Here is a 20,129-nt window from a genome sequence, read left to right on the forward strand (position 1 = left end):
TACCTTTATTTTGCAGTGACATACTCCTCTCCTGTCAACTTTAAAATTGTCGTGTGTGAAAGAAACAAGTGGGTGGGAGTTGATGAGCAGTCTTTGGTACACATGAATGGCTAGCCTACAGGAAATGCATACTATGAGTGCCTAGTAGGTTTGTTAATTGAGAACTTGCTACCTCCCAATGAACCGAAAATATTTCAGATTTTTTTCACCCTCATCACATCAATCGTGTTGGAAATATGTGGACTTACAAGTTGTTACATGGTAGGGTAGCCCAGTTGATACCGTTTATGGCCAGAAAATATTTTCTCTGTTTTTCCGGAGAACCTAGGAGAGCAAATCTGAACCCATCCCAGAGTATTGATTACAGGGTTCTGTGCTGTCAAGGTTATCACTCAGGACTCTGAATCCTACAATCTGAGTTCAAGTCTTGGTCGGACCTACCATGTGAATAATTCTTCCTTGTTGAACTAGAAGATAGCTGTCCAAATATTGTTGTCAGTTGAAAGAATTTGCAACACGTGAAGGAACGACTGTCCATTTTTTTCTGTAAAATTCCAAATTTGGTTAAGAATATGGTTCTATGGTGTAATGGTTAGCACTCTGGACTTTGAATCCAGTGATCCGAGTTCAAATCTCGGTAGAACCTTCCTAACTTTTGTGCTGAATTATTCACATGGCCTACCAATAATCTCATCTCTTGCTGTTAATCGGGTGAACAAATGACAGGAAAATCTGAACACTTCAATAATTTTTATGTACAGGGTGCTATGGTGTAATGGTTAGCACTCAGGACTCTGAATCCTGCGATCCGAGTTCAAATCTCGGTAGAACCTTCCTAGCTTTTGTGCTGAATTATTCACATGGCCTACCAATAATCTCATCTCTTGCTGTTAATCGAGTGAACAAATGACAGGAAAATCTGAACACTTCAATAATTTTTATGTACAGGGTTCTATGGTGTAATGGTTAGCACTCTGGACTTTGAATCCAGTGATCCGAGTTCAAATCTCGGTAGTACCTTCCTAACTTTTGTGCTGAATTATTCACATGGCCTACCAATAATCTCATCTCTTGCTGTTAATCGGGTGAACAAATGACAGGAAAATCTGAACACTTCAATAATTTTTATGTACAGGGTTCTATGGTGTAATGGTTAGCACTCTGGACTTTGAATCCAGTGATCCGAGTTCAAATCTCAGTAGAACCTTCCTAGCTTTTGTGCTGAATTATTCACATGGCCTACCAATAATCTCATCTCTTGCTGTTAATCGGGTGAACAAATGACAGGAAAATCTGAACACTTCAATAATTTTTATGTACAGGGTTCTATGGTGTAATGGTTAGCACTCAGGACTCTGAATCCTGCGATCCGAGTTCAAATCTCGGTAGGACCTACCTTTATTTTGCAGTGACATACTCCTCTCCTGTCAACTTTAAAATTGTCGTGTGTGAAAGAAACAAGTGGGTGGGAGTTGATGAGCAGTCTTTGGTACACATGAATGGCTAGCCTACAGGAAATGCATACTATGAGTGCCTAGTAGGTTTGTTAATTGAGAACTTGCTACGTCCCAATGAACCGAAAATATTTCAGATTTTTTCACCCTCATCACATCAATCGTGTTGGAAATATGTGGACTTACAAGTTGTTACACGGTAGGGTAGCCCAGTTGATACCGTTTATGGCCAGAAAATATTTTCTCTGTTTTTCCGGAGAACCTAGGAGAGCAAATCTGAACCCATCCCAGAGTATTGATTACAGGGTTCTGTGCTGTCAAGGTTATCACTCAGGACTCTGAATCCTACAATCTGAGTTCAAGTCTTGGTCGGACCTACCATGTGAATAATTCTTCCTTGTTGAACTAGAAGATAGCTGTCCAAATATTGTTGTCAGTTGAAAGAATTTGCAACACGTGAAGGAACGACTGTCCATTTTTTTCTGTAAAATTCCAAATTTGGTTAAGAATATGGTTCTATGGTGTAATGGTTAGCACTCTGGACTTTGAATCCAGTGATCCGAGTTCAAATCTCGGTAGAACCTTCCTAACTTTTGTGCTGAATTATTCACATGGCCTACCAATAATCTCATCTCTTGCTGTTAATCGGGTGAACAAATGACAGGAAAATCTGAACACTTCAATAATTTTTATGTACAGGGTGCTATGGTGTAATGGTTAGCACTCAGGACTCTGAATCCTGCGATCCGAGTTCAAATCTCGGTAGAACCTTCCTAGCTTTTGTGCTGAATTATTCACATGGCCTACCAATAATCTCATCTCTTGCTGTTAATCGAGTGAACAAATGACAGGAAAATCTGAACACTTCAATAATTTTTATGTACAGGGTTCTATGGTGTAATGGTTAGCACTCTGGACTTTGAATCCAGTGATCCGAGTTCAAATCTCGGTAGTACCTTCCTAACTTTTGTGCTGAATTATTCACATGGCCTACCAATAATCTCATCTCTTGCTGTTAATCGGGTGAACAAATGACAGGAAAATCTGAACACTTCAATAATTTTTATGTACAGGGTTCTATGGTGTAATGGTTAGCACTCTGGACTTTGAATCCAGTGATCCGAGTTCAAATCTCAGTAGAACCTTCCTAGCTTTTGTGCTGAATTATTCACATGGCCTACCAATAATCTCATCTCTTGCTGTTAATCGGGTGAACAAATGACAGGAAAATCTGAACACTTCAATAATTTTTATGTACAGGGTTCTATGGTGTAATGGTTAGCACTCAGGACTCTGAATCCTGCGATCCGAGTTCAAATCTCGGTAGGACCTACCTTTATTTTGCAGTGACATACTCCTCTCCTGTCAACTTTAAAATTGTCGTGTGTGAAAGAAACAAGTGGGTGGGAGTTGATGAGCAGTCTTTGGTACACATGAATGGCTAGCCTACAGGAAATGCATACTATGAGTGCCTAGTAGGTTTGTTAATTGAGAACTTGCTACGTCCCAATGAACCGAAAATATTTCAGATTTTTTCACCCTCATCACATCAATCGTGTTGGAAATATGTGGACTTACAAGTTGTTACACGGTAGGGTAGCCCAGTTGATACCGTTTATGGCCAGAAAATATTTTCTCTGTTTTTCCGGAGAACCTAGGAGAGCAAATCTGAACCCATCCCAGAGTATTGATTACAGGGTTCTGTGCTGTCAAGGTTATCACTCAGGACTCTGAATCCTACAATCTGAGTTCAAGTCTTGGTCGGACCTACCATGTGAATAATTCTTCCTTGTTGAACTAGAAGATAGCTGTCCAAATATTGTTGTCAGTTGAAAGAATTTGCAACACGTGAAGGAACGACTGTCCATTTTTTTCTGTAAAATTCCAAATTTGGTTAAGAATATGGTTCTATGGTGTAATGGTTAGCACTCTGGACTTTGAATCCAGTGATCCGAGTTCAAATCTCGGTAGAACCTTCCTAACTTTTGTGCTGAATTATTCACATGGCCTACCAATAATCTCATCTCTTGCTGTTAATCGGGTGAACAAATGACAGGAAAATCTGAACACTTTAATAATTTTTATGTACAGGGTGCTATGGTGTAATGGTTAGCACTCAGGACTCTGAATCCTGCGATCCGAGTTCAAATCTCGGTAGAACCTTCCTAGCTTTTGTGCTGAATTATTCACATGGCCTACCAATAATCTCATCTCTTGCTGTTAATCGAGTGAACAAATGACAGGAAAATCTGAACACTTCAATAATTGTTATGTACAGGGTTCTATGGTGTAATGGTTAGCACTCTGGACTTTGAATCCAGTGATCCGAGTTCAAATCTCGGTAGTACCTTCCTAACTTTTGTGCTGAATTATTCACATGGCCTACCAATAATCTCATCTCTTGCTGTTAATCGGGTGAACAAATGACAGGAAAATCTGAACACTTCAATAATTTTTATGTACAGGGTTCTATGGTGTAATGGTTAGCACTCTGGACTTTGAATCCAGTGATCCGAGTTCAAATCTCGGTAGAACCTTCCTAGCTTTTGTGCTGAATTATTCACATGGCCTACCAATAATCTCATCTCTTGCTGTTAATCGGGTGAACAAATGACAGGAAAATCTGAACACTTCAATAATATTTGTGTACAGGGTTTTATGGTGTAATGGTTAGCACTCTGGACTTTGAATCCAGTGATCCGAGTTCAAATCTCGGTAGAACCTTCCTAGCTTTTGTGCTGAATTATTCACATGGCCTACCAATAATCTCATCTCTTGCTGTTAATCGGGTGAACAAATGACAGGAAAATCTGAACACTTTAAAAATATTTATGTACAGGGTTCTATGGTGTAATGGTTAGCATTCAGGACTCTGAATCCTGCGATCCGAGTTCAAATCTCGGTAGGACCTACCTTTATTTTGCAGTGACATACTCCTCTCCTGTCAACTTTAAAATTGTCGTGTGTGAAAGAAACAAGTGGGTGGGAGTTGATGAGCAGTCTTTGGTACACATGAATGGCTAGCCTACAGGAAATGCATACTATGAGTGCCTAGTAGGTTTGTTAATTGAGAACTTGCTACCTCCCAATGAACCGAAAATATTTCAGATTTTTTTCACCCTCATCACATCAATCGTGTTGGAAATATGTGGACTTACAAGTTGTTACATGGTAGGGTAGCCCAGTTGATACCGTTTATGGCCAGAAAATATTTTCTCTGTTTTTCCGGAGAACCTAGGAGAGCAAATCTGAACCCATCCCAGAGTATTGATTACAGGGTTCTGTGCTGTCAAGGTTATCACTCAGGACTCTGAATCCTACAATCTGAGTTCAAGTCTTGGTCGGACCTACCATGTGAATAATTCTTCCTTGTTGAACTAGAAGATAGCTGTCCAAATATTGTTGTCAGTTGAAAGAATTTGCAACAAGTGAAGGAACGACTGTCCATTTTTTTCTGTAAAAATCCAAATTTGGTTAAGATTATGGTTCTATGGTGTAATGGTTAGCACTCTGGACTTTGAATCCAGTGATCTGAGTTCAAATCTCGATAGAACCTTCCTAGCTTTTGTGCTGAATTATTCACATGGCCTACCAATAATCTCATCTCTTGCTGTTAATCGGGTGAACAAATGACAGGAAAATCTGAACACTTCAATAACATTTATGTACAGGGTTCTATGGTGTAATGGTTAGCACTCAGGACTCTGAATCCTACGATCCGAGTTCAAATCTCGGTAGGACCTACCTTGATTTTGCAGTGACATACTCCTCTCCTGTCAACTTTAAAATTGTCATGTGTGAAAGAAACAAGTGGGTGGGAGTTGATGAGCAGTCTTTGGTACACATGAATGGCTAGCCTACAGGAAATGCATACTATGAGTGCCTAGTAGGTTTGTTAATTGAGAACTTGCTACCTCCCAATGAACTGAAATTATTTCAGATTTTTTTCACCCTCATCACATCAATCGTGTTGGAAATATGTGGACTTACAAGTTGTTACATGGTAGGGTAGCCCAGTTGATACCGTTTATGGCCAGAAAATATTTTCTCTGTTTTTCCGGAGAACCTAGGAGAGTAAATCTGAACCCATCACAGAGTATTGATTACAGGGTTCTGTGCTGTCAAGGTTATCACTCAGGACTCTGAATCCTACAATCTGAGTTCAAGTCTTGGTCGGACCTACCATGTGAATAATTCTTCCTTGTTGTACTAGAAGACAGCTGTCCAAATATTGTTGTCAGTTGAAAGAATTTGCAACAAGTGAAGGAACGACTGTCAATGTTTTTCTGTAAAATTCCAAATTTGGTTAAGAATATGGTTCTATGGTGTAATGGTTAGCACTCTGGACTTTGAATCCAGTGATCTGAGTTCAAATCTCGATAGAACCTTCCTAGCTTTTGTGCTGAATTATTCACATGGCCTACCAATAATCTCATCTCTTGCTGTTAATCGGGTGAACAAATGACAGGAAAATCTGAACACTTCAATAATATTTGTGTACAGGGTTTTATGGTGTAATGGTTAGCACTCTGGACTTTGAATCCAGTGATCCGAGTTCAAATCTCGGTAGTACCTTCCTAACTTTTGTGCTGAATTATTCACATGGCCTACCAATAATCTCATCTCTTGCTGTTAATCGGGTGAACAAATGACAGGAAAATCTGAACACTTCAATAATTTTTATGTACAGGGTTCTATGGTGTAATGGTTAGCACTCTGGACTTTGAATCCAGTGATCCGAGTTCAAATCTCAGTAGAACCTTCCTAGCTTTTGTGCTGAATTATTCACATGGCCTACCAATAATCTCATCTCTTGCTGTTAATCGGGTGAACAAATGACAGGAAAATCTGAACACTTCAATAATTTTTATGTACAGGGCTCTATGGTGTAATGGTTAGCACTCAGGACTCTGAATCCTGCGATCCGAGTTCAAATCTCGGTAGGACTTACCTTTATTTTGCAGTGACATACTCCTCTCCTGTCAACTTTAAAATTGTCGTGTGTGAAAGAAACAAGTGGGTGGGAGTTGATGAGCAGTCTTTGGTACACATGAATGGCTAGCCTACAGGAAATGCATACTATGAGTGCCTAGTAGGTTTGTTAATTGAGAACTTGCTACCTCCCAATGAACCAAAAATATTTCAGATTTTTTTCACCCTCATCACATCAATCGTGTTGGAAATATGTGGACTTACAAGTTGTTACATGGTAGGGTAGCCCAGTTGATACCGTTTATGGCCAGAAAATATTTTCTCTGTTTTTCCGGAGAACCTAGGAGAGCAAATCTGAACCCATCCCAGAGTATTGATTACAGGGTTCTGTGCTGTCAAGGTTATCACTCAGGACTCTGAATCCTACAATCTGAGTTCAAGTCTTGGTCGGACCTACCATGTGAATAATTCTTCCTTGTTGAACTAGAAGATAGCTGTCCAAATATTGTTGTCAGTTGAAAGAATTTGCAACACGTGAAGGAACGACTGTCAATTTTTTTCTGTAAAATTCCAAATTTGGTTAATAATATGGTTCTATGGTGTAATGGTTAGCACTCTGGACTTTGAATCCAGTGATCCGAGTTCAAATCTCGGTAGTACCTTCCTAACTTTTGTGCTGAATTATTCACATGGCCTACCAATAATCTCATCTCTTGCTGTTAATCGGGTGAACAAATGACAGGAAAATCTGAACACTTCAATAATTTTTATGTACAGGGTTCTATGGTGTAATGGTTAGCACTCTGGACTTTGAATCCAGTGATCCGAGTTCAAATCTCAGTAGAACCTTCCTAGCTTTTGTGCTGAATTATTCACATGGCCTACCAATAATCTCATCTCTTGCTGTTAATCGGGTGAACAAATGACAGGAAAATCTGAACACTTCAATAATTTTTATGTACAGGGCTCTATGGTGTAATGGTTAGCACTCAGGACTCTGAATCCTGCGATCCGAGTTCAAATCTCGGTAGGACTTACCTTTATTTTGCAGTGACATACTCCTCTCCTGTCAACTTTAAAATTGTCGTGTGTGAAAGAAACAAGTGGGTGGGAGTTGATGAGCAGTCTTTGGTACACATGAATGGCTAGCCTACAGGAAATGCATACTATGAGTGCCTAGTAGGTTTGTTAATTGAGAACTTGCTACCTCCCAATGAACCGAAAATATTTCAGATTTTTTTCACCCTCATCACATCAATCGTGTTGGAAATATGTGGACTTACAAGTTGTTACATGGTAGGGTAGCCCAGTTGATACCGTTTATGGCCAGAAAATATTTTCTCTGTTTTTCCGGAGAACCTAGGAGAGCAAATCTGAACCCATCCCAGAGTATTGATTACAGGGTTCTGTGCTGTCAAGGTTATCACTCAGGACTCTGAATCCTACAATCTGAGTTCAAGTCTTGGTCGGACCTACCATGTGAATAATTCTTCCTTGTTGAACTAGAAGATAGCTGTCCAAATATTGTTGTCAGTTGAAAGAATTTGCAACACGTGAAGGAACGACTGTCAATTTTTTTCTGTAAAATTCCAAATTTGGTTAATAATATGGTTCTATGGTGTAATGGTTAGCACTCTGGACTTTGAATCCAGTGATCCGAGTTCAAATCTCGGTAGAACCTTCCTAGCTTTTGTGCTGAATTATTCACATGGCCTACCAATAATCTCATCTCTTGCTGTTAATCGGGTGAACAAATGACAGGAAAATCTGAACACTTCAATAATTTTTATGTACAGGGCTCTATGGTGTAATGGTTAGCACTCAGGACTCTGAATCCTGCGATCCGAGTTCAAATCTCGGTAGGACTTACCTTTATTTTGCAGTGACATACTCCTCTCCTGTCAACTTTAAAATTGTCGTGTGTGAAAGAAACAAGTGGGTGGGAGTTGATGAGCAGTCTTTGGTACACATGAATGGCTAGCCTACAGGAAATGCATACTATGAGTGCCTAGTAGGTTTGTTAATTGAGAACTTGCTACCTCCCAATGAACCGAAAATATTTCAGATTTTTTTCACCCTCATCACATCAATCGTGTTGGAAATATGTGGACTTACAAGTTGTTACATGGTAGGGTAGCCCAGTTGATACCGTTTATGGCCAGAAAATATTTTCTCTGTTTTTCCGGAGAACCTAGGAGAGCAAATCTGAACCCATCCCAGAGTATTGATTACAGGGTTCTGTGCTGTCAAGGTTATCACTCAGGACTCTGAATCCTACAATCTGAGTTCAAGTCTTGGTCGGACCTACCATGTGAATAATTCTTCCTTGTTGAACTAGAAGATAGCTGTCCAAATATTGTTGTCAGTTGAAAGAATTTGCAACACGTGAAGGAACGACTGTCAATTTTTTTCTGTAAAATTCCAAATTTGGTTAATAATATGGTTCTATGGTGTAATGGTTAGCACTCTGGACTTTGAATCCAGTGATCCGAGTTCAAATCTCGGTAGAACCTTCCTAGCTTTTGTGCTGAATTATTCACATGGCCTACCAATAATCTCATCTCTTGCTGTTAATCGGGTGAACAAATGACAGGAAAATCTGAACACTTCAATAATATTTGTGTACAGGGTTTTATGGTGTAATGGTTAGCACTCTGGACTTTGAATCCAGTGATCCGAGTTCAAATCTCGGTAGAACCTTCCTAGCTTTTGTGCTGAATTATTCACATGGCCTACCAATAATCTCATCTCTTGCTGTTAATCGGGTGAACAAATGACAGGAAAATCTGAACACTTTAAAAATATTTATGTACAGGGTTCTATGGTGTAATGGTTAGCACTCAGGACTCTGAATCCTGCGATCCGAGTTCAAATCTCGGTAGGACCTACCTTTATTTTGCAGTGACATACTCCTCTCCTGTCAACTTTAAAATTGTCGTGTGTGAAAGAAACAAGTGGGTGGGAGTTGATGAGCAGTCTTTGGTACACATGAATGGCTAGCCTACAGGAAATGCATACTATGAGTGCCTAGTAGGTTTGTTAATTGAGAACTTGCTACCTCCCAATGAACCGAAAATATTTCAGATTTTTTTCACCCTCATCACATCAATCGTGTTGGAAATATGTGGACTTACAAGTTGTTACATGGTAGGGTAGCCCAGTTGATACCGTTTATGGCCAGAAAATATTTTCTCTGTTTTTCCGGAGAACCTAGGAGAGCAAATCTGAACCCATCCCAGAGTATTGATTACAGGGTTCTGTGCTGTCAAGGTTATCACTCAGGACTCTGAATCCTACAATCTGAGTTCAAGTCTTGGTCGGACCTACCATGTGAATAATTCTTCCTTGTTGAACTAGAAGATAGCTGTCCAAATTTTGTTGATGAATTTGCAACACGTGAAGGAACGACTGTCCATTTTTTTCTGTAAAATTCCAAATTTGGTTAAGAATATGGTTCTATGGTGTAATGGTTAGCACTCTGGACTTTGAATCCAGTGATCCGAGTTCAAATCTCGGTAGAACCTTCCTAACTTTTGTGCTGAATTATTCACATGGCCTACCAATAATCTCATCTCTTGCTGTTAATCGGGTGAACAAATGACAGGAAAATCTGAACACTTCAATAACATTAATGTACAGGGTTCTATGGTGTAATGGTTAGCACTCAGGACTCTGAATCCTGCGATCCGAGTTCAAATCTCGGTAGGACCTACCGCGATTTTGCAGTGACATACTCCTCTCCTGTCAACTTTAAAATTGTCGTGTGTGAAAGAAACAAGTGAGTGGGAGTTGATGAGCAGTCTTTGATACACATGAAAGGCTAGCCTACAGGAAATGCATACTATGAGTGCCTAGTAGGTTTGTTAATTGAGAACTTGCTACCTCCCAATGAACTGAAAATATTTCAGATTTTTTTCACCCTCATCACATCAATCGTGTTGGAAATATGTGGACTTACAAGTTGTTACATGGTAGGGTAGCCCAGTTGATACCGTTTATGGCCAGAAAATATTTTCTCTGTTTTTCCGGAGAACCTAGGAGAGCAAATCTGAACCCATCCCAGAGTATTTATTACAGGGTTCTGTGCTGTCAAGGTTATCACTCAGGACTCTGAATCCTACTATCTGAGTTCAAGTCTTGGTCGGACCTACCATGTGAATAATTCTTCCTTGTTGAACTAGAAGACAGCTGTCCAAATATTGTTGTCAGTTGAAAGAATTTGCAACACGTGAAGGAACGACTGTCAATTTTTTTCTGTAAAATTCCAAATTTGGTCAAGAATATGGTTCTATGGTGTAATGGTTAGCACTCTGGACTTTGAATCCAGTGACCGAGTTCAAATCTCGGTAGAACCTTCCTAGCTTTTGTGCTGAATTATTCACATGGCCTACCAATAATCTCATCTCTTGCTGTTAATCGGGTGAACAAATGACAGGAAAATCTGAACACTTCAAAATTATTTATGTACAGGGTTCTATGGTGTAATGGTTAGCACTCGGGACTCTGAATCCTGCGATCTGAGTTCAAATCTCGGTAGGACTTACCTTGAAATTGTGCTGAGTTATTCACATTACCTACCAATAATCTCATCTCTTGCTGTTAATCGTGTGAACAAATGACAGTAAAACCTGAACACTTCAATAATATTAAAGTACAGGGTTCTATGGTGTAACGGTTAGCACTCAGGACTCTGAATCCTGCGATCCGAGTTCTAAATCTCGGTAGAACCTTCCTAGCTTTTGTGCTGAATTATTCACATGGCCTACCAATAATCTCATTTCTTGCTGTTAATCGGGTGAACAAATGACAGGAAAATCTGAACACTTCAATAACATTAATGTACAGGGTTCTATGGTGTAATGGTTAGCACTCAGGACTCTGAATCCTGCGATCCGAGTTCAAATCTCGGTAGGACCTACCGCGATTTTGCAGTGACATACTCCTCTCCTGTCAACTTTAAAATTGTCGTGTGTGAAAGAAACAAGTGAGTGGGAGTTGATGAGCAGCCTTTGGTACACACGAATGGCTAGCCTACAGGAAATGCATACTATGAGTGCATAATAGGTTTGTTAATTGAGAACTTGCTACCTCCCAATGAACCGAAAATATTTCAGATTTTTTCACCCTAATCACATCAATCGTGTTGGAAATATTTGGACTTACAAGTTGTTACATGGTAGGGTAGCCCAGTTGATACCGTTTATGGCCAGAAAATATTTTCTCTGTTTTTCCGGAGAACCTAGGAGAGTAAATCTGAACCCATCACAGAGTATTGATTACTGGGTACTGTGCTGTCAAGGTTATCACTCAGGACTCTGAATCCTACTATCTGAGTTCAAGTCTTGGTCGGACCTACCATGTGAATAATTCTTCCTTGTTGAACTAGAAGACAGCTGTCCAAATGTTGTTGTCAGTTGAAAGTATTTGCAACACGTGAAGGAACGACTGTCCATTTTTTTCTGTAAAAATCCAAATTTGGTTAAGATTATGGTTCTATGGTGTAATGGTTAGCACTCTGGACTTTGAATCCAGTGATCTGAGTTCAAATCTCGATAGAACCTTCCTAGCTTTTGTGCTGAATTATTCACATGGCCTACCAATAATCTCATCTCTTGCTGTTAATCGGGTGAACAAATGACAGGAAAATCTGAACACTTCAATAACATTTATGTACAGGGTTCTATGGTGTAATGGTTAGCACTCAGGACTCTGAATCCTACGATCCGAGTTCAAATCTCGGTAGGACTTACCTTGATTTTGCAGTGACATACTCCTCTCCTGTCAACTTTAAAATTGTCGTGTGTGAAAGAAACAAGTGGGTGGGAGTTGATGAGCAGTCTTTGGTACACATGAATGGCTAGCCTACAGGAAATGCATACTATGAGTGCCTAGTAGGTTTGTTAATTGAGAACTTGCTACCTCCCAATGAACCGAAAATATTTCAGATTTTTTTCACCCTCATCACATCAATCGTGTTGGAAATATGTGGACTTACAAGTTGTTACATGGTAGGGTAGCCCAGTTGATACCGTTTATGGCCAGAAAATATTTTCTCTGTTTTTCCGGAGAACCTAGGAGAGCAAATCTGAACCCATCCCAGAGTATTGATTACAGGGTTCTGTGCTGTCAAGGTTATCACTCAGGACTCTGAATCCTACAATCTGAGTTCAAGTCTTGGTCGGACCTACCATGTGAATAATTCTTCCTTGTTGAACTAGAAGATAGCTGTCCAAATATTGTTGTCAGTTGAAAGAATTTGCAACACGTGAAGGAACGACTGTCAATTTTTTTCTGTAAAATTCCAAATTTGGTTAATAATATGGTTCTATGGTGTAATGGTTAGCACTCTGGACTTTGAATCCAGTGATCCGAGTTCAAATCTCGGTAGAACCTTCCTAGCTTTTGTGCTGAATTATTCACATGGCCTACCAATAATCTCATCTCTTGCTGTTAATCGGGTGAACAAATGACAGGAAAATCTGAACACTTCAATAATATTTGTGTACAGGGTTTTATGGTGTAATGGTTAGCACTCTGGACTTTGAATCCAGTGATCCGAGTTCAAATCTCGGTAGAACCTTCCTAGCTTTTGTGCTGAATTATTCACATGGCCTACCAATAATCTCATCTCTTGCTGTTAATCGGGTGAACAAATGACAGGAAAATCTGAACACTTTAAAAATATTTATGTACAGGGTTCTATGGTGTAATGGTTAGCACTCAGGACTCTGAATCCTGCGATCTGAGTTCAAATCTCGGTAGGACCTACCTTTATTTTGCAGTGACATACTCCTCTCCTGTCAACTTTAAAATTGTCGTGTGTGAAAGAAACAAGTGGGTGGGAGTTGATGAGCAGTCTTTGGTACACATGAATGGCTAGCCTACAGGAAATGCATACTATGAGTGCCTAGTAGGTTTGTTAATTGAGAACTTGCTACCTCCCAATGAACCGAAAATATTTCAGATTTTTTTCACCCTCATCACATCAATCGTGTTGGAAATATGTGGACTTACAAGTTGTTACATGGTAGGGTAGCCCAGTTGATACCGTTTATGGCCAGAAAATATTTTCTCTGTTTTTCCGGAGAACCTAGGAGAGCAAATCTGAACCCATCCCAGAGTATTGATTACAGGGTTCTGTGCTGTCAAGGTTATCACTCAGGACTCTGAATCCTACAATCTGAGTTCAAGTCTTGGTCGGACCTACCATGTGAATAATTCTTCCTTGTTGAACTAGAAGATAGCTGTCCAAATATTGTTGTCAGTTGAAAGAATTTGCAACACGTGAAGGAACGACTGTCAATTTTTTTCTGTAAAATTCCAAATTTGGTTAATAATATGGTTCTATGGTGTAATGGTTAGCACTCTGGACTTTGAATCCAGTGATCCGAGTTCAAATCTCGGTAGAACCTTCCTAGCTTTTGTGCTGAATTATTCACATGGCCTACCAATAATCTCATCTCTTGCTGTTAATCGGGTGAACAAATGACAGGAAAATCTGAACACTTCAATAATATTTGTGTACAGGGTTTTATGGTGTAATGGTTAGCACTCTGGACTTTGAATCCAGTGATCCGAGTTCAAATCTCGGTAGAACCTTCCTAGCTTTTGTGCTGAATTATTCACATGGCCTACCAATAATCTCATCTCTTGCTGTTAATCGGGTGAACAAATGACAGGAAAATCTGAACACTTTAAAAATATTTATGTACAGGGTTCTATGGTGTAATGGTTAGCACTCAGGACTCTGAATCCTGCGATCCGAGTTCAAATCTCGGTAGGACCTACCTTTATTTTGCAGTGACATACTCCTCTCCTGTCAACTTTAAAATTGTCGTGTGTGAAAGAAACAAGTGGGTGGGAGTTGATGAGCAGTCTTTGGTACACATGAATGGCTAGCCTACAGGAAATGCATACTATGAGTGCCTAGTAGGTTTGTTAATTGAGAACTTGCTACCTCCCAATGAACCGAAAATATTTCAGATTTTTTTCACCCTCATCACATCAATCGTGTTGGAAATATGTGGACTTACAAGTTGTTACATGGTAGGGTAGCCCAGTTGATACCGTTTATGGCCAGAAAATATTTTCTCTGTTTTTCCGGAGAACCTAGGAGAGCAAATCTGAACCCATCCCAGAGTATTGATTACAGGGTTCTGTGCTGTCAAGGTTATCACTCAGGACTCTGAATCCTACAATCTGAGTTCAAGTCTTGGTCGGACCTACCATGTGAATAATTCTTCCTTGTTGAACTAGAAGATAGCTGTCCAAATATTGTTGTCAGTTGAAAGAATTTGCAACACGTGAAGGAACGACTGTCCATTTTTTTCTGTAAAATTCCAAATTTGGTTAAGAATATGGTTCTATGGTGTAATGGTTAGCACTCTGGACTTTGAATCCAGTGATCCGAGTTCAAATCTCGGTACAACCTTCCTAACTTTTGTGCTGAATTATTCACATGGCCTACCAATAATCTCATCTCTTGCTGTTAATCGGGTGAACAAATGACAGGAAAATCTGAACACTTCAATAATTTTTATGTACAGGGTGCTATGGTGTAATGGTTAGCACTCAGGACTCTGAATCCTGCGATCCGAGTTCAAATCTCGGTAGAACCTTCCTAGCTTTTGTGCTGAATTATTCACATGGCCTACCAATAATCTCATCTCTTGCTGTTAATCGAGTGAACAAATGACAGGAAAATCTGAACACTTCAATAATTTTTATGTACAGGGTTCTATGGTGTAATGGTTAGCACTCTGGACTTTGAATCCAGTGATCCGAGTTCAAATCTCGGTAGTACCTTCCTAACTTTTGTGCTGAATTATTCACATGGCCTACCAATAATCTCATCTCTTGCTGTTAATCGGGTGAACAAATGACAGGAAAATCTGAACACTTCAATAATTTTTATGTACAGGGTTCTATGGTGTAATGGTTAGCACTCTGGACTTTGAATCCAGTGATCCGAGTTCAAATCTCAGTAGAACCTTCCTAGCTTTTGTGCTGAATTATTCACATGGCCTACCAATAATCTCATCTCTTGCTGTTAATCGGGTGAACAAATGACAGGAAAATCTGAACACTTCAATAATTTTTATGTACAGGGTTCTATGGTGTAATGGTTAGCACTCAGGACTCTGAATCCTGCGATCCGAGTTCAAATCTCGGTAGGACCTACCTTTATTTTGCAGTGACATACTCCTCTCCTGTCAACTTTAAAATTGTCGTGTGTGAAAGAAACAAGTGGGTGGGAGTTGATGAGCAGTCTTTGGTACACATGAATGGCTAGCCTACAGGAAATGCATACTATGAGTGCCTAGTAGGTTTGTTAATTGAGAACTTGCTACGTCCCAATGAACCGAAAATATTTCAGATTTTTTTCACCCTCATCACATCAATCGTGTTGGAAATATGTGGACTTACAAGTTGTTACATGGTAGGGTAGCCCAGTTGATACCGTTTATGGCCAGAAAATATTTTCTCTGTTTTTCCGGAGAACCTAGGAGAGCAAATCTGAACCCATCCCAGAGTATTGATTACAGGGTTCTGTGCTGTCAAGGTTATCACTCAGGACTCTGAATCCTACAATCTGAGTTCAAGTCTTGGTCGGACCTACCATGTGAATAATTCTTCCTTGTTGAACTAGAAGATAGCTGTCCAAATATTGTTGTCAGTTGAAAGAATTTGCAACACGTGAAGGAACGACTGTCAATTTTTTTCTGTAAAATTCCAAATTTGGTTAATAATATGGTTCTATGGTGTAATGGTTAGCACTCTGGACTTTGAATCCAGTGATCCGAGTTCAAATCTCGGTAGAACCTTCCTAGCTTTTGTGCTGAATTATTCACATGGCCTACCAATAATCTCATCTCTTGCTGTTAATCGGGTGAACAAATGACAGGAAAATCTGAACACTTCAATAATATTTGTGTACAGGGTTTTATGGTGTAATGGTTAGCACTCTGGACTTTGAATCCAGTGATCCGAGTTCAAATCTCGGTAGAACCTTCCTAGCTTTTGTGCTGAATTATTCACATGGCCTACCAATAATCTCATCTCTTGCTGTTAATCGGGTGAACAAATGACAGGAAAATCTGAACACTACAAAAATATTTATGTACAGGGTTCTATGGTGTAATGGTTAGCACTCAGGACTCTGAATCCTGCGATCCGAGTTCAAATCTCGGTAGGACCTACCTTTATTTTGCAGTGACATACTCCTCTCCTGTCAACTTTAAAATTGTCGTGTGTGAAAGAAACAAGTGGGTGGGAGTTGATGAGCAGTCTTTGGTACACATGAATGGCTAGCCTACAGGAAATGCATACTATGAGTGCCTAGTAGGTTTGTTAATTGAGAACTTGCTACCTCCCAATGAACCGAAAATATTTCAGATTTTTTTCACCCTCATCACATCAATCGTGTTGGAAATATGTGGACTTACAAGTTGTTACATGGTAGGGTAGCCCAGTTGATACCGTTTATGGCCAGAAAATATTTTCTCTGTTTTTCCGGAGAACCTAGGAGAGCAAATCTGAACCCATCCCAGAGTATTGATTACAGGGTTCTGTGCTGTCAAGGTTATCACTCAGGACTCTGAATCCTACAATCTGAGTTCAAGTCTTGGTCGGACCTACCATGTGAATAATTCTTCCTTGTTGAACTAGAAGATAGCTGTCCAAATATTGTTGTCAGTTGAAAGAATTTGCAGCACGTGAAGGAACGACTGTCCATTTTTTTCTGTAAAATTCCAAATTTGGTTAAGAATATGGTTCTATGGTGTAATGGTTAGCACTCTGGACTTTGAATCCAGTGATCCGAGTTCAAATCTCGGTAGAACCTTCCTAACTTTTGTGCTGAATTATTCACATGGCCTACCAATAATCTCATCTCTTGCTGTTAATCGGGTGAACAAATGACAGGAAAATCTGAACACTTCAATAATTTTTATGTACAGGGTGCTATGGTGTAATGGTTAGCACTCAGGACTCTGAATCCTGCGATCCGAGTTCAAATCTCGGTAGAACCTTCCTAGCTTTTGTGCTGAATTATTCACATGGCCTACCAATAATCTCATCTCTTGCTGTTAATCGAGTGAACAAATGACAGGAAAATCTGAACACTTCAATAATTTTTATGTACAGGGTTCTATGGTGTAATGGTTAGCACTCTGGACTTTGAATCCAGTAATCCGAGTTCAAATCTCGGTAGTACCTTCCTAACTTTTGTGCTGAATTATTCACATGGCCTACCAATAATCTCATCTCTTGCTGTTAATCGGGTGAACAAATGACAGGAAAATCTGAACACTTCAATAATTTTTATGTACAGGGTTCTATGGTGTAATGGTTAGCACTCTGGACTTTGAATCCAGTGATCCGAGTTCAAATCTCAGTAGAACCTTCCTAGCTTTTGTGCTGAATTATTCACATGGCCTACCAATAATCTCATCTCTTGCTGTTAATCGGGTGAACAAATGACAGGAAAATCTGAACACTTCAATAATTTTTATGTACAGGGTTCTATGGTGTAATGGTTAGCACTCAGGACTCTGAATCCTGCGATCCGAGTTCAAATCTCGGTAGGACCTACCTTTATTTTGCAGTGACATACTCCTCTCCTGTCAACTTTAAAATTGTCGTGTGTGAAAGAAACAAGTGGGTGGGAGTTGATGAGCAGTCTTTGGTACACATGAATGGCTAGCCTACAGGAAATGCATACTATGAGTGCCTAGTAGGTTTGTTAATTGAGAACTTGCTACGTCCCAATGAACCGAAAATATTTCAGATATTTTTCACCCTCATCACATCAATCGTGTTGGAAATATGTGGACTTACAAGTTGTTACATGGTAGGGTAGCCCAGTTGATACCGTTTATGGCCAGAAAATATTTTCTCTGTTTTTCCGGAGAACCTAGGAGAGCAAATCTGAACCCATCCCAGAGTATTGATTACAGGGTTCTGTGCTGTCAAGGTTATCACTCAGGACTCTGAATCCTACAATCTGAGTTCAAGTCTTGGTCGGACCTACCATGTGAATAATTCTTCCTTGTTGAACTAGAAGATAGCTGTCCAAATATTGTTGTCAGTTGAAAGAATTTGCAACACGTGAAGGAACGACTGTCAATTTTTTTCTGTAAAATTCCAAATTTGGTTAATAATATGGTTCTATGGTGTAATGGTTAGCACTCTGGACTTTGAATCCAGTGATCCGAGTTCAAATCTCGGTAGAACCTTCCTAGCTTTTGTGCTGAATTATTCACATGGCCTACCAATAATCTCATCTCTTGCTGTTAATCGGGTGAACAAATGACAGGAAAATCTGAACACTTCAATAATATTTGTGTACAGGGTTTTATGGTGTAATGGTTAGCACTCTGGACTTTGAATCCAGTGATCCGAGTTCAAATCTCGGTAGAACCTTCCTAGCTTTTGTGCTGAATTATTCACATGGCCTACCAATAATCTCATCTCTTGCTGTTAATCGGGTGAACAAATGACAGGAAAATCTGAACACTTTAAAAATATTTATGTACAGGGTTCTATGGTGTAATGGTTAGCACTCAGGACTCTGAATCCTGCGATCCGAGTTCAAATCTCGGTAGGATCTACCTTTATTTTGCAGTGACATACTCCTCTCCTGTCAACTTTAAAATTGTCGTGTGTGAAAGAAACAAGTGGGTGGGAGTTGATGAGCAGTCTTTGGTACACATGAATGGCTAGCCTACAGGAAATGCATACTATGAGTGCCTAGTAGGTTTGTTAATTGAGAACTTGCTACCTCCCAATGAACCGAAAATATTTCAGATTTTTTTCACCCTCATCACATCAATCGTGTTGGAAATATGTGGACTTACAAGTTGTTACATGGTAGGGTAGCCCAGTTGATACCGTTTATGGCCAGAAAATATTTTCTCTGTTTTTCCGGAGAACCTAGGAGAGCAAATCTGAACCCATCCCAGAGTATTGATTACAGGGTTCTGTGCTGTCAAGGTTATCACTCAGGACTCTGAATCCTACAATCTGAGTTCAAGTCTTGGTCGGACCTACCATGTGAATAATTCTTCCTTGTTGAACTAGAAGATAGCTGTCCAAATATTGTTGTCAGTTGAAAGAATTTGCAACACGTGAAGGAACGACTGTCCATTTTTTTCTGTAAAATTCCAAATTTGGTTAAGAATATGGTTCTATGGTGTAATGGTTAGCACTCTGGACTTTGAATCCAGTGATCCGAGTTCAAATCTCGGTACAACCTTCCTAACTTTTGTGCTGAATTATTCACATGGCCTACCAATAATCTCATCTCTTGCTGTTAATCGGGTGAACAAATGACAGGAAAATCTGAACACTTCAATAATTTTTATGTACAGGGTGCTATGGTGTAATGGTTAGCACTCAGGACTCTGAATCCTGCGATCCGAGTTCAAATCTCGGTAGAACCTTCCTAGCTTTTGTGCTGAATTATTCACATGGCCTACCAATAATCTCATCTCTTGCTGTTAATCGAGTGAACAAATGACAGGAAAATCTGAACACTTCAATAATTTTTATGTACAGGGTTCTATGGTGTAATGGTTAGCACTCTGGACTTTGAATCCAGTGATCCGAGTTCAAATCTCGGTAGTACCTTCCTAACTTTTGTGCTGAATTATTCACATGGCCTACCAATAATCTCATCTCTTGCTGTTAATCGGGTGAACAAATGACAGGAAAATCTGAACACTTCAATAATTTTTATGTACA

At 39.6% G+C, this 20,129-nt stretch overlaps 58 non-coding genes across 58 annotated transcripts in view; all 58 read left to right on the forward strand.

Annotated features, from left to right (window-relative positions):
* Position 1, forward strand: part of trnaq-cug (transfer RNA glutamine (anticodon CUG)) — a 72-nt gene extending 71 nt beyond the window's left edge. The window contains exon 1 of the tRNA in view: position 1. This exon is cut by the window's left edge and continues 71 nt beyond it. This is a non-coding gene — a tRNA (tRNA-Gln).
* A 573-nt stretch (positions 2 to 574) lies between these two features.
* On the forward strand, positions 575 to 646 carry trnaq-uug (transfer RNA glutamine (anticodon UUG)). Its single transcript has one exon. It is a non-coding gene; the product is annotated as a tRNA-Gln (tRNA).
* Positions 647 to 761: 115 nt separating this feature from the next.
* On the forward strand, positions 762 to 833 carry trnaq-cug (transfer RNA glutamine (anticodon CUG)). The gene has a single exon. It is a non-coding gene; the product is annotated as a tRNA-Gln (tRNA).
* A 115-nt stretch (positions 834 to 948) lies between these two features.
* Positions 949 to 1,020, forward strand: trnaq-uug (transfer RNA glutamine (anticodon UUG)). The gene has a single exon. It is a non-coding gene; the product is annotated as a tRNA-Gln (tRNA).
* A 115-nt stretch (positions 1,021 to 1,135) lies between these two features.
* trnaq-uug (transfer RNA glutamine (anticodon UUG)) lies at positions 1,136 to 1,207 on the forward strand. The gene has a single exon. It is a non-coding gene; the product is annotated as a tRNA-Gln (tRNA).
* A 115-nt stretch (positions 1,208 to 1,322) lies between these two features.
* Positions 1,323 to 1,394, forward strand: trnaq-cug (transfer RNA glutamine (anticodon CUG)). Its single transcript has one exon. It is a non-coding gene; the product is annotated as a tRNA-Gln (tRNA).
* A 572-nt stretch (positions 1,395 to 1,966) lies between these two features.
* On the forward strand, positions 1,967 to 2,038 carry trnaq-uug (transfer RNA glutamine (anticodon UUG)). The gene has a single exon. It is a non-coding gene; the product is annotated as a tRNA-Gln (tRNA).
* Positions 2,039 to 2,153: 115 nt separating this feature from the next.
* Positions 2,154 to 2,225, forward strand: trnaq-cug (transfer RNA glutamine (anticodon CUG)). The gene has a single exon. It is a non-coding gene; the product is annotated as a tRNA-Gln (tRNA).
* A 115-nt stretch (positions 2,226 to 2,340) lies between these two features.
* On the forward strand, positions 2,341 to 2,412 carry trnaq-uug (transfer RNA glutamine (anticodon UUG)). The gene has a single exon. It is a non-coding gene; the product is annotated as a tRNA-Gln (tRNA).
* Positions 2,413 to 2,527: 115 nt separating this feature from the next.
* On the forward strand, positions 2,528 to 2,599 carry trnaq-uug (transfer RNA glutamine (anticodon UUG)). Its single transcript has one exon. It is a non-coding gene; the product is annotated as a tRNA-Gln (tRNA).
* Positions 2,600 to 2,714: 115 nt separating this feature from the next.
* On the forward strand, positions 2,715 to 2,786 carry trnaq-cug (transfer RNA glutamine (anticodon CUG)). Its single transcript has one exon. It is a non-coding gene; the product is annotated as a tRNA-Gln (tRNA).
* A 572-nt stretch (positions 2,787 to 3,358) lies between these two features.
* On the forward strand, positions 3,359 to 3,430 carry trnaq-uug (transfer RNA glutamine (anticodon UUG)). Its single transcript has one exon. It is a non-coding gene; the product is annotated as a tRNA-Gln (tRNA).
* Positions 3,431 to 3,545: 115 nt separating this feature from the next.
* trnaq-cug (transfer RNA glutamine (anticodon CUG)) lies at positions 3,546 to 3,617 on the forward strand. The gene has a single exon. It is a non-coding gene; the product is annotated as a tRNA-Gln (tRNA).
* Positions 3,618 to 3,732: 115 nt separating this feature from the next.
* trnaq-uug (transfer RNA glutamine (anticodon UUG)) lies at positions 3,733 to 3,804 on the forward strand. Its single transcript has one exon. It is a non-coding gene; the product is annotated as a tRNA-Gln (tRNA).
* A 115-nt stretch (positions 3,805 to 3,919) lies between these two features.
* Positions 3,920 to 3,991, forward strand: trnaq-uug (transfer RNA glutamine (anticodon UUG)). The gene has a single exon. It is a non-coding gene; the product is annotated as a tRNA-Gln (tRNA).
* Positions 3,992 to 4,106: 115 nt separating this feature from the next.
* trnaq-uug (transfer RNA glutamine (anticodon UUG)) lies at positions 4,107 to 4,178 on the forward strand. The gene has a single exon. It is a non-coding gene; the product is annotated as a tRNA-Gln (tRNA).
* A 115-nt stretch (positions 4,179 to 4,293) lies between these two features.
* Positions 4,294 to 4,365, forward strand: trnaq-cug (transfer RNA glutamine (anticodon CUG)). Its single transcript has one exon. It is a non-coding gene; the product is annotated as a tRNA-Gln (tRNA).
* Positions 4,366 to 4,938: 573 nt separating this feature from the next.
* trnaq-uug (transfer RNA glutamine (anticodon UUG)) lies at positions 4,939 to 5,010 on the forward strand. Its single transcript has one exon. It is a non-coding gene; the product is annotated as a tRNA-Gln (tRNA).
* Positions 5,011 to 5,125: 115 nt separating this feature from the next.
* trnaq-cug (transfer RNA glutamine (anticodon CUG)) lies at positions 5,126 to 5,197 on the forward strand. The gene has a single exon. It is a non-coding gene; the product is annotated as a tRNA-Gln (tRNA).
* Positions 5,198 to 5,770: 573 nt separating this feature from the next.
* On the forward strand, positions 5,771 to 5,842 carry trnaq-uug (transfer RNA glutamine (anticodon UUG)). The gene has a single exon. It is a non-coding gene; the product is annotated as a tRNA-Gln (tRNA).
* Positions 5,843 to 5,957: 115 nt separating this feature from the next.
* Positions 5,958 to 6,029, forward strand: trnaq-uug (transfer RNA glutamine (anticodon UUG)). Its single transcript has one exon. It is a non-coding gene; the product is annotated as a tRNA-Gln (tRNA).
* Positions 6,030 to 6,144: 115 nt separating this feature from the next.
* trnaq-uug (transfer RNA glutamine (anticodon UUG)) lies at positions 6,145 to 6,216 on the forward strand. The gene has a single exon. It is a non-coding gene; the product is annotated as a tRNA-Gln (tRNA).
* Positions 6,217 to 6,976: 760 nt separating this feature from the next.
* On the forward strand, positions 6,977 to 7,048 carry trnaq-uug (transfer RNA glutamine (anticodon UUG)). The gene has a single exon. It is a non-coding gene; the product is annotated as a tRNA-Gln (tRNA).
* Positions 7,049 to 7,163: 115 nt separating this feature from the next.
* Positions 7,164 to 7,235, forward strand: trnaq-uug (transfer RNA glutamine (anticodon UUG)). Its single transcript has one exon. It is a non-coding gene; the product is annotated as a tRNA-Gln (tRNA).
* Positions 7,236 to 7,995: 760 nt separating this feature from the next.
* On the forward strand, positions 7,996 to 8,067 carry trnaq-uug (transfer RNA glutamine (anticodon UUG)). The gene has a single exon. It is a non-coding gene; the product is annotated as a tRNA-Gln (tRNA).
* A 760-nt stretch (positions 8,068 to 8,827) lies between these two features.
* Positions 8,828 to 8,899, forward strand: trnaq-uug (transfer RNA glutamine (anticodon UUG)). The gene has a single exon. It is a non-coding gene; the product is annotated as a tRNA-Gln (tRNA).
* A 115-nt stretch (positions 8,900 to 9,014) lies between these two features.
* Positions 9,015 to 9,086, forward strand: trnaq-uug (transfer RNA glutamine (anticodon UUG)). The gene has a single exon. It is a non-coding gene; the product is annotated as a tRNA-Gln (tRNA).
* A 115-nt stretch (positions 9,087 to 9,201) lies between these two features.
* Positions 9,202 to 9,273, forward strand: trnaq-cug (transfer RNA glutamine (anticodon CUG)). The gene has a single exon. It is a non-coding gene; the product is annotated as a tRNA-Gln (tRNA).
* Positions 9,274 to 9,838: 565 nt separating this feature from the next.
* Positions 9,839 to 9,910, forward strand: trnaq-uug (transfer RNA glutamine (anticodon UUG)). Its single transcript has one exon. It is a non-coding gene; the product is annotated as a tRNA-Gln (tRNA).
* A 115-nt stretch (positions 9,911 to 10,025) lies between these two features.
* Positions 10,026 to 10,097, forward strand: trnaq-cug (transfer RNA glutamine (anticodon CUG)). Its single transcript has one exon. It is a non-coding gene; the product is annotated as a tRNA-Gln (tRNA).
* A 573-nt stretch (positions 10,098 to 10,670) lies between these two features.
* trnaq-uug (transfer RNA glutamine (anticodon UUG)) lies at positions 10,671 to 10,741 on the forward strand. Its single transcript has one exon. It is a non-coding gene; the product is annotated as a tRNA-Gln (tRNA).
* Positions 10,742 to 11,231: 490 nt separating this feature from the next.
* Positions 11,232 to 11,303, forward strand: trnaq-cug (transfer RNA glutamine (anticodon CUG)). Its single transcript has one exon. It is a non-coding gene; the product is annotated as a tRNA-Gln (tRNA).
* Positions 11,304 to 11,875: 572 nt separating this feature from the next.
* On the forward strand, positions 11,876 to 11,947 carry trnaq-uug (transfer RNA glutamine (anticodon UUG)). The gene has a single exon. It is a non-coding gene; the product is annotated as a tRNA-Gln (tRNA).
* Positions 11,948 to 12,707: 760 nt separating this feature from the next.
* Positions 12,708 to 12,779, forward strand: trnaq-uug (transfer RNA glutamine (anticodon UUG)). The gene has a single exon. It is a non-coding gene; the product is annotated as a tRNA-Gln (tRNA).
* Positions 12,780 to 12,894: 115 nt separating this feature from the next.
* trnaq-uug (transfer RNA glutamine (anticodon UUG)) lies at positions 12,895 to 12,966 on the forward strand. The gene has a single exon. It is a non-coding gene; the product is annotated as a tRNA-Gln (tRNA).
* Positions 12,967 to 13,081: 115 nt separating this feature from the next.
* Positions 13,082 to 13,153, forward strand: trnaq-cug (transfer RNA glutamine (anticodon CUG)). The gene has a single exon. It is a non-coding gene; the product is annotated as a tRNA-Gln (tRNA).
* Positions 13,154 to 13,726: 573 nt separating this feature from the next.
* Positions 13,727 to 13,798, forward strand: trnaq-uug (transfer RNA glutamine (anticodon UUG)). Its single transcript has one exon. It is a non-coding gene; the product is annotated as a tRNA-Gln (tRNA).
* A 115-nt stretch (positions 13,799 to 13,913) lies between these two features.
* On the forward strand, positions 13,914 to 13,985 carry trnaq-uug (transfer RNA glutamine (anticodon UUG)). The gene has a single exon. It is a non-coding gene; the product is annotated as a tRNA-Gln (tRNA).
* Positions 13,986 to 14,100: 115 nt separating this feature from the next.
* trnaq-cug (transfer RNA glutamine (anticodon CUG)) lies at positions 14,101 to 14,172 on the forward strand. Its single transcript has one exon. It is a non-coding gene; the product is annotated as a tRNA-Gln (tRNA).
* Positions 14,173 to 14,745: 573 nt separating this feature from the next.
* Positions 14,746 to 14,817, forward strand: trnaq-uug (transfer RNA glutamine (anticodon UUG)). Its single transcript has one exon. It is a non-coding gene; the product is annotated as a tRNA-Gln (tRNA).
* Positions 14,818 to 14,932: 115 nt separating this feature from the next.
* trnaq-cug (transfer RNA glutamine (anticodon CUG)) lies at positions 14,933 to 15,004 on the forward strand. Its single transcript has one exon. It is a non-coding gene; the product is annotated as a tRNA-Gln (tRNA).
* Positions 15,005 to 15,119: 115 nt separating this feature from the next.
* Positions 15,120 to 15,191, forward strand: trnaq-uug (transfer RNA glutamine (anticodon UUG)). Its single transcript has one exon. It is a non-coding gene; the product is annotated as a tRNA-Gln (tRNA).
* A 115-nt stretch (positions 15,192 to 15,306) lies between these two features.
* Positions 15,307 to 15,378, forward strand: trnaq-uug (transfer RNA glutamine (anticodon UUG)). The gene has a single exon. It is a non-coding gene; the product is annotated as a tRNA-Gln (tRNA).
* Positions 15,379 to 15,493: 115 nt separating this feature from the next.
* On the forward strand, positions 15,494 to 15,565 carry trnaq-cug (transfer RNA glutamine (anticodon CUG)). The gene has a single exon. It is a non-coding gene; the product is annotated as a tRNA-Gln (tRNA).
* Positions 15,566 to 16,138: 573 nt separating this feature from the next.
* trnaq-uug (transfer RNA glutamine (anticodon UUG)) lies at positions 16,139 to 16,210 on the forward strand. The gene has a single exon. It is a non-coding gene; the product is annotated as a tRNA-Gln (tRNA).
* A 115-nt stretch (positions 16,211 to 16,325) lies between these two features.
* trnaq-uug (transfer RNA glutamine (anticodon UUG)) lies at positions 16,326 to 16,397 on the forward strand. The gene has a single exon. It is a non-coding gene; the product is annotated as a tRNA-Gln (tRNA).
* Positions 16,398 to 16,512: 115 nt separating this feature from the next.
* On the forward strand, positions 16,513 to 16,584 carry trnaq-cug (transfer RNA glutamine (anticodon CUG)). The gene has a single exon. It is a non-coding gene; the product is annotated as a tRNA-Gln (tRNA).
* A 573-nt stretch (positions 16,585 to 17,157) lies between these two features.
* Positions 17,158 to 17,229, forward strand: trnaq-uug (transfer RNA glutamine (anticodon UUG)). The gene has a single exon. It is a non-coding gene; the product is annotated as a tRNA-Gln (tRNA).
* Positions 17,230 to 17,344: 115 nt separating this feature from the next.
* Positions 17,345 to 17,416, forward strand: trnaq-cug (transfer RNA glutamine (anticodon CUG)). Its single transcript has one exon. It is a non-coding gene; the product is annotated as a tRNA-Gln (tRNA).
* A 115-nt stretch (positions 17,417 to 17,531) lies between these two features.
* Positions 17,532 to 17,603, forward strand: trnaq-uug (transfer RNA glutamine (anticodon UUG)). The gene has a single exon. It is a non-coding gene; the product is annotated as a tRNA-Gln (tRNA).
* Positions 17,604 to 17,718: 115 nt separating this feature from the next.
* On the forward strand, positions 17,719 to 17,790 carry trnaq-uug (transfer RNA glutamine (anticodon UUG)). The gene has a single exon. It is a non-coding gene; the product is annotated as a tRNA-Gln (tRNA).
* A 115-nt stretch (positions 17,791 to 17,905) lies between these two features.
* trnaq-cug (transfer RNA glutamine (anticodon CUG)) lies at positions 17,906 to 17,977 on the forward strand. The gene has a single exon. It is a non-coding gene; the product is annotated as a tRNA-Gln (tRNA).
* A 573-nt stretch (positions 17,978 to 18,550) lies between these two features.
* Positions 18,551 to 18,622, forward strand: trnaq-uug (transfer RNA glutamine (anticodon UUG)). Its single transcript has one exon. It is a non-coding gene; the product is annotated as a tRNA-Gln (tRNA).
* Positions 18,623 to 18,737: 115 nt separating this feature from the next.
* trnaq-uug (transfer RNA glutamine (anticodon UUG)) lies at positions 18,738 to 18,809 on the forward strand. The gene has a single exon. It is a non-coding gene; the product is annotated as a tRNA-Gln (tRNA).
* Positions 18,810 to 18,924: 115 nt separating this feature from the next.
* trnaq-cug (transfer RNA glutamine (anticodon CUG)) lies at positions 18,925 to 18,996 on the forward strand. The gene has a single exon. It is a non-coding gene; the product is annotated as a tRNA-Gln (tRNA).
* A 573-nt stretch (positions 18,997 to 19,569) lies between these two features.
* trnaq-uug (transfer RNA glutamine (anticodon UUG)) lies at positions 19,570 to 19,641 on the forward strand. Its single transcript has one exon. It is a non-coding gene; the product is annotated as a tRNA-Gln (tRNA).
* A 115-nt stretch (positions 19,642 to 19,756) lies between these two features.
* On the forward strand, positions 19,757 to 19,828 carry trnaq-cug (transfer RNA glutamine (anticodon CUG)). Its single transcript has one exon. It is a non-coding gene; the product is annotated as a tRNA-Gln (tRNA).
* Positions 19,829 to 19,943: 115 nt separating this feature from the next.
* trnaq-uug (transfer RNA glutamine (anticodon UUG)) lies at positions 19,944 to 20,015 on the forward strand. Its single transcript has one exon. It is a non-coding gene; the product is annotated as a tRNA-Gln (tRNA).
* The last annotated feature ends 114 nt before the right edge of the window (positions 20,016 to 20,129 follow it).

Source organism: Salvelinus fontinalis, unplaced genomic scaffold (genome assembly GCF_029448725.1).
Source record: "Salvelinus fontinalis isolate EN_2023a unplaced genomic scaffold, ASM2944872v1 scaffold_0155, whole genome shotgun sequence".
Classification (NCBI taxonomy): Eukaryota; Metazoa; Chordata; class Actinopteri; order Salmoniformes; family Salmonidae; genus Salvelinus; species Salvelinus fontinalis.